Source organism: Mauremys mutica, chromosome 13, assembly GCF_020497125.1.
Source record: "Mauremys mutica isolate MM-2020 ecotype Southern chromosome 13, ASM2049712v1, whole genome shotgun sequence".
Lineage (NCBI taxonomy): Eukaryota > Metazoa > Chordata > Testudines > Geoemydidae > Mauremys > Mauremys mutica.
The window spans coordinates 19,682,430-19,694,514 of record NC_059084.1 but is presented as its reverse complement, the minus strand read 5'-3'; the positions used below and the strand labels follow the sequence as shown (position 1 = coordinate 19,694,514).

Sequence of the window (12,085 nt, the reverse complement as noted above, 5' to 3'; positions counted from 1 at the left end):
TTGTCTCCTGGGCAGGAATTCTCCAGCTGATGCTGCGTCTCAGCCCCCAGTGAGCTCAGGATCCATAACAGACTATTGTTGGGCGCTCTTTAGCCAGGGTTTCGGATGGGGCAGGGCAAGAGCAGCCTGCATTGCTTGGGTGCCCTCTGAAAATGTAGTGAGCAAGCTCAGCCCCACTCCCTCCCTCCCCAAGTGCAACTTTTCACAGGTTCAGCAAGAGCACAACTCAAAGATGAGCTGGAGAGGCCTGAGTAATGAGCTGAGGGCCTGTCCCAGGGCCCCTGAGTGCAGCACTGAGACTGGTAGATATGCCACTGGGCTGACTACACTGTCCATCCCACCCTGCCCCAGGGCACTAAGCATTGCCAGCCTCAGAACCTCATGGGGTAGGAGAGGGTAAGCAGGGTGCTGTCAGAGCAGAGAGGGCCGGCCGTGTGCATGTATTTAATGTTGAGCCTGAGCTGATCAGACACAAGCTGGAGGCGGCAGCATCCCCTCAACAGGGAGTGGAGCAGGTGGCAGACAACTGAAAAAAAGAGATTAATGATTTTTTAAATTAATGATTTCTAAGCCACTGGCGATTCTAAGCCACTGGCGTCTGACCACGGAATGCCCAGGGTTAGCGATGCTGTGATAGACGGAGCCCTGCAGGCCTGCCACTGGAACTAAAGCAGAGGTTTTCATCTCCCTCAGGCATTATCATCACTCCCAGCCAGCTGTGGAGTCTGGTGTGTATTACTGTGGGAAAGGCCCTTTAATAGAGATGGTGAGAAGGATCCAGGCTAGTGAACAGGAGAGCCTGAGGCTCTTTGAGTTGTTCCATTTGAGGAGCTGCTTTTAGCCATCTGAATAATGCCCAGGAGGCAGCAGGGCACCAAGAGCCAGAGAGGCTAAAGGATCTGATTGCCCTAGAGGTCTCTGGGAGTTATTTGGCTCCTTTCTAAAGGAAACAAAAAAACCCCAAACCCAACACCAAGCCACCCAGCACTTGGAAAAGGAGACCTCCGGTAACAAGGGGGTGCTTTCCCCCAGCTTGCTAAAGACTCCCCACCACACCCAGACTCTTTTTCATGCAGACTTGTTGCCCAAACTTAGGTCAAATCAAAGAAGAAGCAGTTCCTCAACTCCCCCTACAGCTCCCACAATTTTGCCCCACCCTTTTAGTTCCCAGCTTTTTTCCACCTTCCCCCATCCCAGAGAACTCAGACAGCTGTAGATGCCCAGGACCCCCTGTGCCCAGGAAGCACAAGCCCTACAGCCACTCTCACAACCTGACCCTCACTACATCTTGGATTTGCTAAGCCCAGGTACTCCCTTTTAAAGCTCAGATAGGGTCAGCTGACCAGTCACAGCTGCAGCAGCCCTGCTTCCTCTTAAAGGCCCAGTGTTACCCTATAACACCATGGTAGAGGCACCTGCACTCGCTGATGCTTGGCTGTCCCCATCCCATTAGACTCTGCTGTGATCATTATGCCAGTAGCGGCACCACACCATGCACTGTAAGCAGTACTCCAGCCGTGGCAGGGGGATATTGGTGGGCAGGACTCTCACCCCAGAAAAGACCACCTTAACCATTGGAGAGGAGGGAGTTACCAGGAGGGATCACCTGCCCAGAACTGCAGCAGGGCGAAGTGAGTGGGGTGGCTGCCCCAGCCAATACTGAGCCTGGGGCTGAGAGACACCCTAAAACCTCCCGAGACAAAGAGCTGGGCTGTGCTGAGCGGAGGAGTGGGGATGGCCAGACTGGCTGGGTTTGCATGAACCTGCTGTTCCCTGCAGGGGTTAGTTCTCACTTCATAAACCCAAAGCACCAAGGGACACGGACAGCCTGTGAGCTGAGAGCAGAGAGGTCCCTGCAGCCCTCAGCATCAGACAAAGGCCCCTGCCCAGAAGTCAATAGTTTACTGACTTCTATCTTGTCTGGAGCCAGGTTTCTGTTGCAGCATCTCTCACAGGTCCCCTCCATGTGAGTTTGCACCCACTCACATTTAAACTGTCTGTGCAGCTGGCTCTTGAGCAAGGGGAGAATTTCACTCTTTCCAGCAATCTCAGGTTTTTCTTGTGCAAAGAGTTGCAGGAAGACACAAGAACCGGGTTGTGAAATGACACAAGACAAGGGGACAAATATTGGCATCGATCCAGGCATCTCCTTCTCTGCTCCCTTCTCCTCCCTCCCTCCTGGAGTGAATTTTTTAAATACCAGCCTGACTCAGCTCTGGGCATTCAGACCTACCTCCAGAGACACCACCATGAAGCCACTGGGCATCTTCCTCTTTGTGGGGCTCCTCCGCCTTTGGGCCAAGTTGGTAGGCTGTCCCCTCTTAGTGACAAACTGGAGGAGTTCAGAGAAAAGCAACTCAAACAATCAGGAGGCGGGAGACAGGGTGAGGTGGAAAGTGCTCAATCCATAGAGCACATAGATCCATCCCCACTGAGCTTCGTGCACGACTCTCGTGAGCCCAAGGAATGCCAGGGCACAATTAGAGTATGAGTGGGGTGAAATGGAAATTCCAGGGTGAACATTAAGACACTCCTTCTGGCTGTGAGAGGTAACAGACTGTGATGAGTCGCCCAAGAAAAGGGGTGGGAACTGTCTGGTTTGGGACATTTAACACTAGACTGGACGCATCTCTGGTCAATGTAGAGTAAGGAACAATCCTGCCCTGCCAGGGTGGTCTGGGTTAGAATGGGCCTTACAGGGATTTTCTGTCTCTAGGATTCTGAACTTTTCCTGTAGGAGAGACAGGTAAGTGCTGACAGCTCCTGCCCCAGCCCCAGCCAGCGGCCCAGGGCACCAGATTCCCAGAGGACAGAGAGCACCGATGGGCACATGTCGCTCAGCTGGTTGCAGGGTGGGTCCCAGTTCTTATTGTCCCTCCATGGCAGCAGCCAGGGAGGCCCCACTCAGTGCGCTGCAGTGAAAGGGCTGCTCCCTTTAGTCACCTCCTTGACTTTGTGCTTCCCACAGGGTGGAGCATGACCTGTCAATCAAACTGAAAGGCATCTGTGACAGTATTTAACCCCTTCCAGGTGCAATCATGTTGGGTTTAGAAAGGAAATGCCCCTGGCAGCTGGATCTGGGAGCTCTGGTCCCCGGCATCAGCCTGGGAAATACACCTAGACAGCAGGGTGGAAGCGGGGGGTGTTCACGGGTTACACTGCATTTCTCTTCAATGGACAACTTGTCTGTTTCACCTCCACAAGGTGTTAACAAGCCTGTGGAGAACGCAGAGGCAAATACAACTACAAAGAGAGCTGACACACAAGTACTGAAGCTATGCCACCCTCACCAGCATCACACACACAAATAACCACAAGGCTTCTGAATCATTATTTCAATAGGTATTTTGGGGGACCCTTTGTGCTGGGTGCTGCACAGACTGCATAAATATTATGCGGTGCTAGAAAATTTGTTTATGCAGCGATCTTCTCTCGCAGGGAAACCTGAAACCTGTCTTGCCTTCATCTTTAAGTGCGCTATGTACAATCCCCCAAATCGCTGCCCCTCTGACCACCAGCGTCCAGGATTGAAGAAGTGCTGTGAGACTTTCTGCGGGAGGAAATGTGCTTATTCTAGGGGATATGAAGGTGCCAACCTAATATACTAGTTAGATTTCCTTTCTCGGGGCTCTGTGCCGAGATCACTCCCTGCTCCCACTGAGCTGCTGGGGGGTATGGGAAAGGGCATTTCAAGCCCTGGCTGCCAGCAGAGATCACAGCACTGATCAGACCTGACCTCCAGAGGCCTGTACCAGGGGCTGGGTTTTTACAGGATTTCCGCTTGGCCCTCTGAACACTTTCCCTTTTCCCAGTAACTTCCTGTGCACTAGATGGGCCAAGAGTGACCCCAGGAACAGCCGACAGGTGGATCAAGTTTTCCTGGGGCCCTGGGCCAGAGCAAGCAGGGACCCCTCCCCACCCCTTCCACTTGTGGCCCTGCCCACAGCCTCACCCCTTTCTATCCCTTCCCTGGGCCCCGCCCATTCCACCCAGGGTCCTCCCCACTCCATCCCCCCCACTGTAGCCCTGCAAACGCTTTTGCTCCTTTCTGCCCCCCACCCTGCCACCCCAAGACTGGAGAAGCTCTGTCCCCATTCCACAGCCCTGGGGCACATCGGGGAGTCAGAGCTTCCTCAAGTCCCAGGGCCACAGCAGGGGCTGGGTGCTGGGGCTTCTCCCACCTCGCCCGCCCGGCGCTGCTTCCGAGGAGTTGGGTCAGAGTGCGGGGACTTCCCCTACCCAACTTGCCCAGTGGCCAGGGCTCTGGGCTTCTGCCACCCAGTGGAGGATTTTTTCCAAGGCCACCCAGTTTGTCGGGGCCCCTGGGCATGGGCCCCGTAGGCCCAGTGGCTAATCCACCGCTGGAGCAGGTGTGACACCAGCTCTAGGAAATCATCCAGCACAACCCTGCTCAGAGACACAAGGATCCTGGCTCGCAAAGGGGCAGGGGAGGGAGTCTCACGAACACCTTGGGTATTTGAGAAGGGCTCTTTGATCCGGCACCTTGGGGGAATGTCTCTGGCAGAAGACACTATGCTCTGTCCCTTTGTCTCCTGCTTTTCATCACACCTACACCCATCCCTCATCAGGGGAAAATCTCTGTACCTCAGACCCTGCCTGGGCAGTACAGAGGGAGTGGGGAGGCCTCACCTTTTAATGCTGCTGAGCAGTATGATTCACAATCCCTCTCTTGTGACTCTCCCTGCCAGGGAATGGGATTAGGGGAAATTAATGGGTGGGGCTGGGAATCTCTTTATTCTCTCACCCTCCCTGTAGTGGGGCTTGGCTGGCATCCCCCGCACTGTAGCAAATAAAGCAGGGGTGGCCAACCTGGGGCCCGTAGCTCTTCAGAAGTTAACATGCAGCTCCTTGTAAAGGCACGAACTCTGGGGCTGGAGCTACAGGTGCCAACTTTCCAATGTGCCGGGAGGTGCTCACTGCTCAACCCCTGGCTCTGCCACCGGCCCTGCCCCCACTCCACTCCTTCCCGCCCCCTCCCCTGAGCCTGCCGTGCTCTAGCTCCTCCCCCCCCACCTCCTGTATGCCATGAAACAGCTGATCGGGAGGTGCGGGGAGGGAGGGGGAGGCGCTGATTGGCGGGGCTGCCAGTGGGTGGGAGGCGCTGGGCGTGGGAGCTGATGGAGGGCTGCTGACGTATTACTGTGGCTCTTTGGCAATGTACATTGGTAAATTCTGGCTCCTTCTCAGACTCAGGTTGGCCACTCCTGAAATAAGGACACTTGTTCATGCAGCAGCTATGTCCTTTGATATTCAGGTGACTAGAAAGCCGGCAATTGCTTCACATCCCCGCTTCTCTGTTGCCTTTTGCTGCTGACAGCGGATGCTGATGTATCTTACTCTTGTATCGGCCCCCAGTAAAGCCTGAGCAATGGTTACATGTCAGTGGAGAGGAGGCTCTGGGAGGTTTTTGGATCTTTCCATTAGAGAAGCTGCATTGAAGAGTGTGAAGAATCCTCCCCAGGCGAGAGCTGGTTGTTGGTGCTGGACTGGTAGCCAGAGGGCAGCAGAGCTTTGGCCTGCAGCACTGATTCTTTCTAAGGAAGCAAAAGAAACAGATTCTCTAAACTGCTATTATTAGATGGGGCCTGGGATGGTTGCCCCAATGTCTGGGTGAGTGATTGTTTGGCCTCGGTAATAAATCTAGCTGGTCACAAGAATAGCCCATTTCAATCCAGCGCTGTGATGCACACAGTTTGCCCAACAGAGATGGTATCTTGGGGTGGGCGGAGCTCATGGAGGGGACATCCTATCCAACTGAAAGGCAAACTGATAAAAGGAAATACTTTTGCATACAATATATAAGTATTGGAGCTCACCCTCACAATGTACCACTGAGGCCAAGAGCTTAGCAGGACTCAGAAAATGACTGGACAACATTTATCTAGGTGCTCAGAGCATCCACAGATACATTAGGGTAAAATCTACAGAAGAGATAAAATCTCTCATGCTCCAGGGCAAAGAACAAATCCCTAACTGCCTAAGGTTAGTCAGAAACTTCCCTTATGGGCGGGTTATTCCTTAGTTACCTACAATTGTTGAAAAATTGGAGACAGTTCAGAAAAGAACCACAAGATTTATTCAAAAGGATGGAAACAATGCCCTTTACTGAGAGACTGAAGGAGCTCAATCTGTTTAGTTATCAAAGAGATCAAGAGGTAATTTGATCACAGTCTATTAAAACCTTCACAGGGAGAAAATACAGGGTACTAAGGGTTCTTTAATCTAGTGGAGGAAGGCAGACTAAGAATCAATGGCCTGAAGCTGAACACAGCCAAACCAAATTAGAAATTAGACTGTTTTTTGTTTTAAATCAGTGACAGTGATTAATCACTGGACCAAAATAGGAAGTGGTGGATTCTCTGTCTCGTGAGGTCTTCAGATCATGACTAGAGGTCTTTCTGGAAGGGATGCTTTAGCCAACCACAAATGATTGGGCTCAGTACAGGAGTAACTGGGTGAAATTCTCTAGCCTGGCTTATGCAGGAGGACAAACTAGATGTTGTAATGGTCCCTTCTGACCTTGGAATCTACGGGCTTTCTCACGCCTCCTTCTGGATGTTCCCCAGGTCTGATCCAGCAGGACAATTCCTATGATGGTTGAGGGTAGCTAGGTATCATTTGCAAACAGCTGATAACTGTTCATAGATCACAGAATTCTCTTCTCTCTCAGGAGTGGCTATTAAACTGGCATTTCCGTGCTGCTGGTTAATGATAGCATTGCAATTCTGCTTTGTTAATAAGATTAAATGACTAAGAGGTTTGATTAAGCACAGAATTCCAGGCCTGGGATGCATCTTTGCTGATAACGCTCTGTGTCACTAGACAATCCAAAATGAATGTTAACATGCTAAGCCAAGCGTTTCATTTGCATCACAGGAGATAAGCTTATGTCAGCGCTGCAGCTAGACTTCCCTCTGGAAAACAGGCACCCCAGGCTGAAAATTGCTGCTGGAGGTCTTGGAATATGGAGACTTCATGGAGCAGGTCTTCAACTGGTGTAAATCAGTTCAAATCGGCTTTAAGGGAGCTATGCTGACTCAATCTGGAGTTTTGCTGATTTACACCTGTTGAAGAACTGGCCCAAGGTCCTCAGATGAGACTGAGTCTCTGAATGTTTCCAGGCACAGGGACACATGATCTTGGGCCATGTTGTGGTTTTCAACCATGGAACGGCCTCCTTTTAAACTATGCTCTATCTCAGGATGTGGGGACTGATCTGAACTGCTGGGCAGCTTTCAGCATGGATGGCCCTACCACCACAATCGTCCACTCGCCTTCCAGCTGGTGGGTGCGGCCAGTTTAAATGTAGTCACTCCTGGAAGTGGGAAGACACAAAGTGATTTGCACGGTAGCATCAATGGCCAGCCCTGTGATATTAGTACTGAAAGCACCACCCCCTCCAGGGGGCACCCTCCAGAAGAGTAGGGAGGCCCATTTGTGAGATAGTTTGGGAGGGAAGTTTGCACTGCCACTGCCCATGCAAAAGCTCCACAACTGCCTGATCAAACCAAGCTCTCCAGAGCAGGAAGCTACAACTGATTTCCAACCAACTGCCTCTGCTGTTCAGGCCCATTGTGGTTTTGTGTATGAACTATTATAATCTAATAAATGAACTGAGATGACTCATTCACACTGAGTCCTAAGGATGAACTGGACTCATGAGCTTAGAGATAAGAGCCTAACCTGCCCAGGTTAGCCACTGGGGCCAGCTAAGTGTATTAACAGTGCAATGCCTCCATCTCTTCAGGGAGCCCCATTGCTTGGCATGTTTAAAACTCTGCATGGAACACTAACATGTCGAATAATCCAGCATTGGTGGTTACAGGATTTATGAGACTTTTCCATCTCTATTTTCTATGATCCTCTGAGGCATGATTTGGAAATGGCCCTGGTATTTCGCCTGGGAGCCATTTCTGATTCGTGATATTATCCCTACATTTCCTGTCCCCTCGCTCTGATCTGCCATTTCTTGTTTCTTATCATTTTAATGAGAGTTCTAGAAATGGAATCGCTCGAGGTAACACTGAGACCATTTACAATCGTAGCTGTCTTAACAAATCCCACTGCTTCACCTCCCTGGAAGCAGCTTCCTTCCTCTGTCCTCTACCTTTTCAACAACTTGCTGCTACCTCACTGGGTCTGATACTACTATTAGCCAATGGGGAGCCAGCACAGGGCTGGGCAGTTCCTTAACAGCTGTTTATGCTCATTCGCACCCCTACCTGCAGCTAAAGCTCTCTCTCACCTTTGCATCTGGTGGGCCAGAGCTGCAGAATCCACTGAAATGAACACACAGAAGACAAAAGAATGAGGAGTGCTTGTGGCACCTTAGAGACTAACACATTTATTTGGGCATAAGCTTTCGTGGGATGAAACCACTTCATAGGATGCATCCAGTGGGAAATACAGTAGGAAGCTATATATACACAGAGAACATGAAAAAATCATATTAGTAAGTGACATTTCAATAGCACTGTTCAACCCAAAGGCCCTCGGATCACCAATGCTCAGGGTAAGGAGAGAATTCCACTATCCCCACTTCCAAACACATGGCAGGAATACAGCAGAAAACAAGTCTAGTGGCATCATTAAGACTCAAAGGGCCCGTCTACACAGCAAAAAAAGAGCCAGGTCACTGAGTCTCATAGCCTGAGTCAACTGATTTGGGCTTATGGGGCTAAAAATAGCACCATAGATGTTCAGGCTCAGGATGGAGCCCGGGCATTGAGACCCAGCGAGGCAGGGAGGGTCTTGGAGTCCAGGCTTCAGTCTGAGCTCTGACCCCTACGCTGCTATTTTTAGCCCCACAGTGCAAGCCCGAGTCATTGACTCCAGATTCAGACTCTCTGTCACAGGATTGTTGGGTTTTTGCTGTGTAAACGTACCATGACAAGCCTTCTTCAAACACACATTGTGCAGCTCCAGGGCACAGAAATCCAGATCATAAGGGTTTTATTACTAAAGCCCCTGCCTGGAAGCTGCACAAACAATTCAAAACATCCAGACCAAAGGGATGCAAACATCCATTAACCCTTCACAACATATAATAACTCACCACATAGACAGATATGAACAGTGCTGTGGTAGAGGGATGGACAGTCTGGGACTTGAATATGCCTCAAATGCCTCATCATCTTTCCATTCATCATGGCTCAGTAAAGATAAAGTTTGTCTGCACGTCAGCCCCCATCACTGTAGGTAGCCTCCTCTTTGTTCTGATGACAATGTGGAACCTTGACATACATGAATCTATGGACACCACAGGGTCCTGTCAGAATGAACATTCTTTATAGGTATTCCACAGGCACCATCTCCTCCTCCTCCTCCAAACACGGCACCCCGCAGCAGGCCACATTGGCAAGAGCCCAGGAGCTTGAAGGACACAATGGAATGGAGCAGACGTCACCCCATCCATATTCTCATGGAAGAGCAGAGGCTGTGACCCAGATTATCAAATGTATTTAGGTGCCTGACTCTCACTGGGAAAGAGGCACCTAAATATCTCTGAGGATCTGTGGCTACTGGTCCCAGGCAATGGCTACCTGGGTTGCTCAGATCAAATAGGCGGCTTGTATGCTGCCATCTGCAGTCTCAGCACAGATTATTAGAGAGAAGAAAGGCCACAGTGCTGGCCTCTAAAGGTGAGCCAGAGGAGCCTCACTAGCCCCAAGGAGTTTGGCAGACAATCACTAACATGATGTGGCCCTCCAGCTAAGCCCCAAATCCTACCGTTCCCAATGTCACCATTGCTGGGTGGGCCGGGATGAGCCTGGGGTAGAAAAAGGACACCAGAGAGAATGTAGGAGTAGTGGTATGTCAGCATTTAGCTTTTCATCATCATCACGCCCTTAGTCCAATCCCCCCATAAATTCTCTTACCTCTCAGGCAAGTCCACTGTTTCACAGGGAGACAGGCCCCAGTCTGTACCTAACTGTCCCCACACTCAGTACCCTTTTAACAAGGTGATCACCTCTCTCCTGTGTCTTTCCGTAGCTGATTTCCCCCCTCATCATCAGCCTTCCAGTCTTCTTGGGTGTTGTGTTGTCTTGGTTCCTTATCTGTCTTTCTTTCTGCAATGAAGTGAGCCTGGTTTATATATTCCCCAAGTCCCTCCCACTCACAGAAGCCTCTGAGAGGATTGGTTAATTGGAGTCAACTGCTTGGGGGGGTTTATTCCCCGCTACCCCTCCCCCATGTGACAGTTCACTCTATCAAAAAAGGATAATAGAAGACATGATGGTAAGATACATATAAGCTATTGAAACAGCCAGTTAGACCAGCAGTAAATCTGGGAGCTGTCCCATCTCCCCTAGTGTTTCACTATTACAAGGCCAGGTACTCAGAGGCAGATGGAGAGGTGACAAATGTAGCTTAAGGTTGCAACCCAGACCCACATGTGTGTGTTTAGAGTGCAATCTGCAGTAAAAGGTATGTGTTCAGATCAGAGCCTAATCTGCGACAGCATCAGCCAGGCCTTCAGGAGAGGCTGCCAGGTTCCTTTGTTACTGAGTGTACTATCTCAGGAGTGAGCTGGGTTTGTGATGTGAAATGGCAGCTTGCTTCAAGAAATGAAAATGAAGGAATATATTTTTACAAGGATCAAACATCCCAAAGACAGGATCAGGGCTAATTTGAACTAAAGCAGACACTGGAGTTGGAATAATGGGCCACAAAAACTTTGTTCCTCAATCATTGTCTTGACAGCCGTGCTTGCCATGTATTGAAAAATCAGGGACATGCAGAGAGAACCAGACTCCGGCTAATTAAACAGACAGCGGCTGAGCAGCACAGCTTGCAACAAGGTGTCACCTTCAGCGGGTTCCCTGGCATCTCTAGCCAACAGAAAAAAAACAGCTCAGGTAGCTTCAGATTCCACGATGATGGGCATGGGATAGATAGATAGATAGATAGATAGATAGATAGATAGATAGATCTGTTTAACCCACATGCATATATTTTTAGAACTCATTAACCCTTCATTTGCAGAATATAAAACACTGAGAAAAGTGCACAGTGAACATATACACGAATGTGTTCCCCTTTCCCTGACTTCTGTGTTTGATGGCATAAGTGCATAGAGACTAAGGGCCATCCACTCCATCAGCTTTGTGCCACTCCAGATGTGCAGGCTGAGTCAGCCCTGTGGGTGTGTGAGACCTGGAATAGCCTTGTCAGGCGTGTGGTGAGAAAGCACTGGTTCACATACTGCGTCCTGTATCGAGCTGGCTGAACAAACTCTCGGAGCTGGGGAAACAGGAAAAGGCAAACGTTGTGAAAAAGTAAACCACTTTTCGTCTCATTTTGAACTGTTGGGGAAAGTGAGGAGCAGCTTTTGTTCTTCCCCCACTCCGAGACTGGCAAAGTAACACCTGTTAGCTGGCTTCATGCCCATGAAGGCCCTTGCATGCCGCAGGTGAACAGCCGGTCACTGCCTGGAGTGTGTACTGTAAAGACCTTGCTAAATGCAGTGTATTTTATGTGGGGCTTGTTCCTTGCAATGAACCATAGATGTCTCCTCTAGCTCAGCTTCTTCCCAATCAGCATGAGTGGATCCTTGTTGTTACGCAGTCCTGGGGCCTTTCAAAGGTAACTGTGCATTCTGCTAGCGTGGAGCTGAAGCGCTGTCGCTTAATCGGAGACCAATGCACACGCTGAGAATGGAAATTGAAAAAGCTTCAAATCCAGCTCTTGAGACGCATTACTCAGCGGCTGCCGCTAGTCATCCCCCTTCATATTTCATTATTTTAATGACCACATAAAACCCTTTGGAATAGCAGCTTTGATAATACACACATAATTGACTTGGTGGAGCAGAGATCCTGAATTGTTTCAGCAGATGGGGAGACACAAAAGCAGAAGGGCTGGATCCTCTGTTAGGTTCTCAGGAAATTTAGCACCAAACTCTTGGGGAGTAGCTGCTCTCATTGCATGTGGCTACAGAGACTACAGGACATTCTCCAAGTTGAGAGGCAGGCTTCTGGCTTGCAGGGAGCAGAGGGCTGCCATCAGCACTGGACAGTGGTTGCTGTTGTGTTAAAGTTCTCTAATGTTTAACTAAAAATGA

The 12,085-nt window shown here is 50.0% G+C and overlaps 1 long non-coding RNA gene across 1 annotated transcript; it reads right to left on the bottom strand.

Moving 5' to 3' along the window:
• Positions 1 to 5,126: 5,126 nt before the first annotated feature.
• LOC123348759 lies at positions 5,127 to 9,571 on the bottom strand. The gene is made up of 3 exons (XR_006573253.1): positions 9,077 to 9,571; positions 8,244 to 8,300; positions 5,127 to 5,555 (listed from the first exon to the last, which is right to left on the bottom strand). It is a non-coding gene; the product is annotated as an uncharacterized LOC123348759 (long non-coding RNA).
• Between the last annotated feature and the right edge of the window lie 2,514 nt (positions 9,572 to 12,085).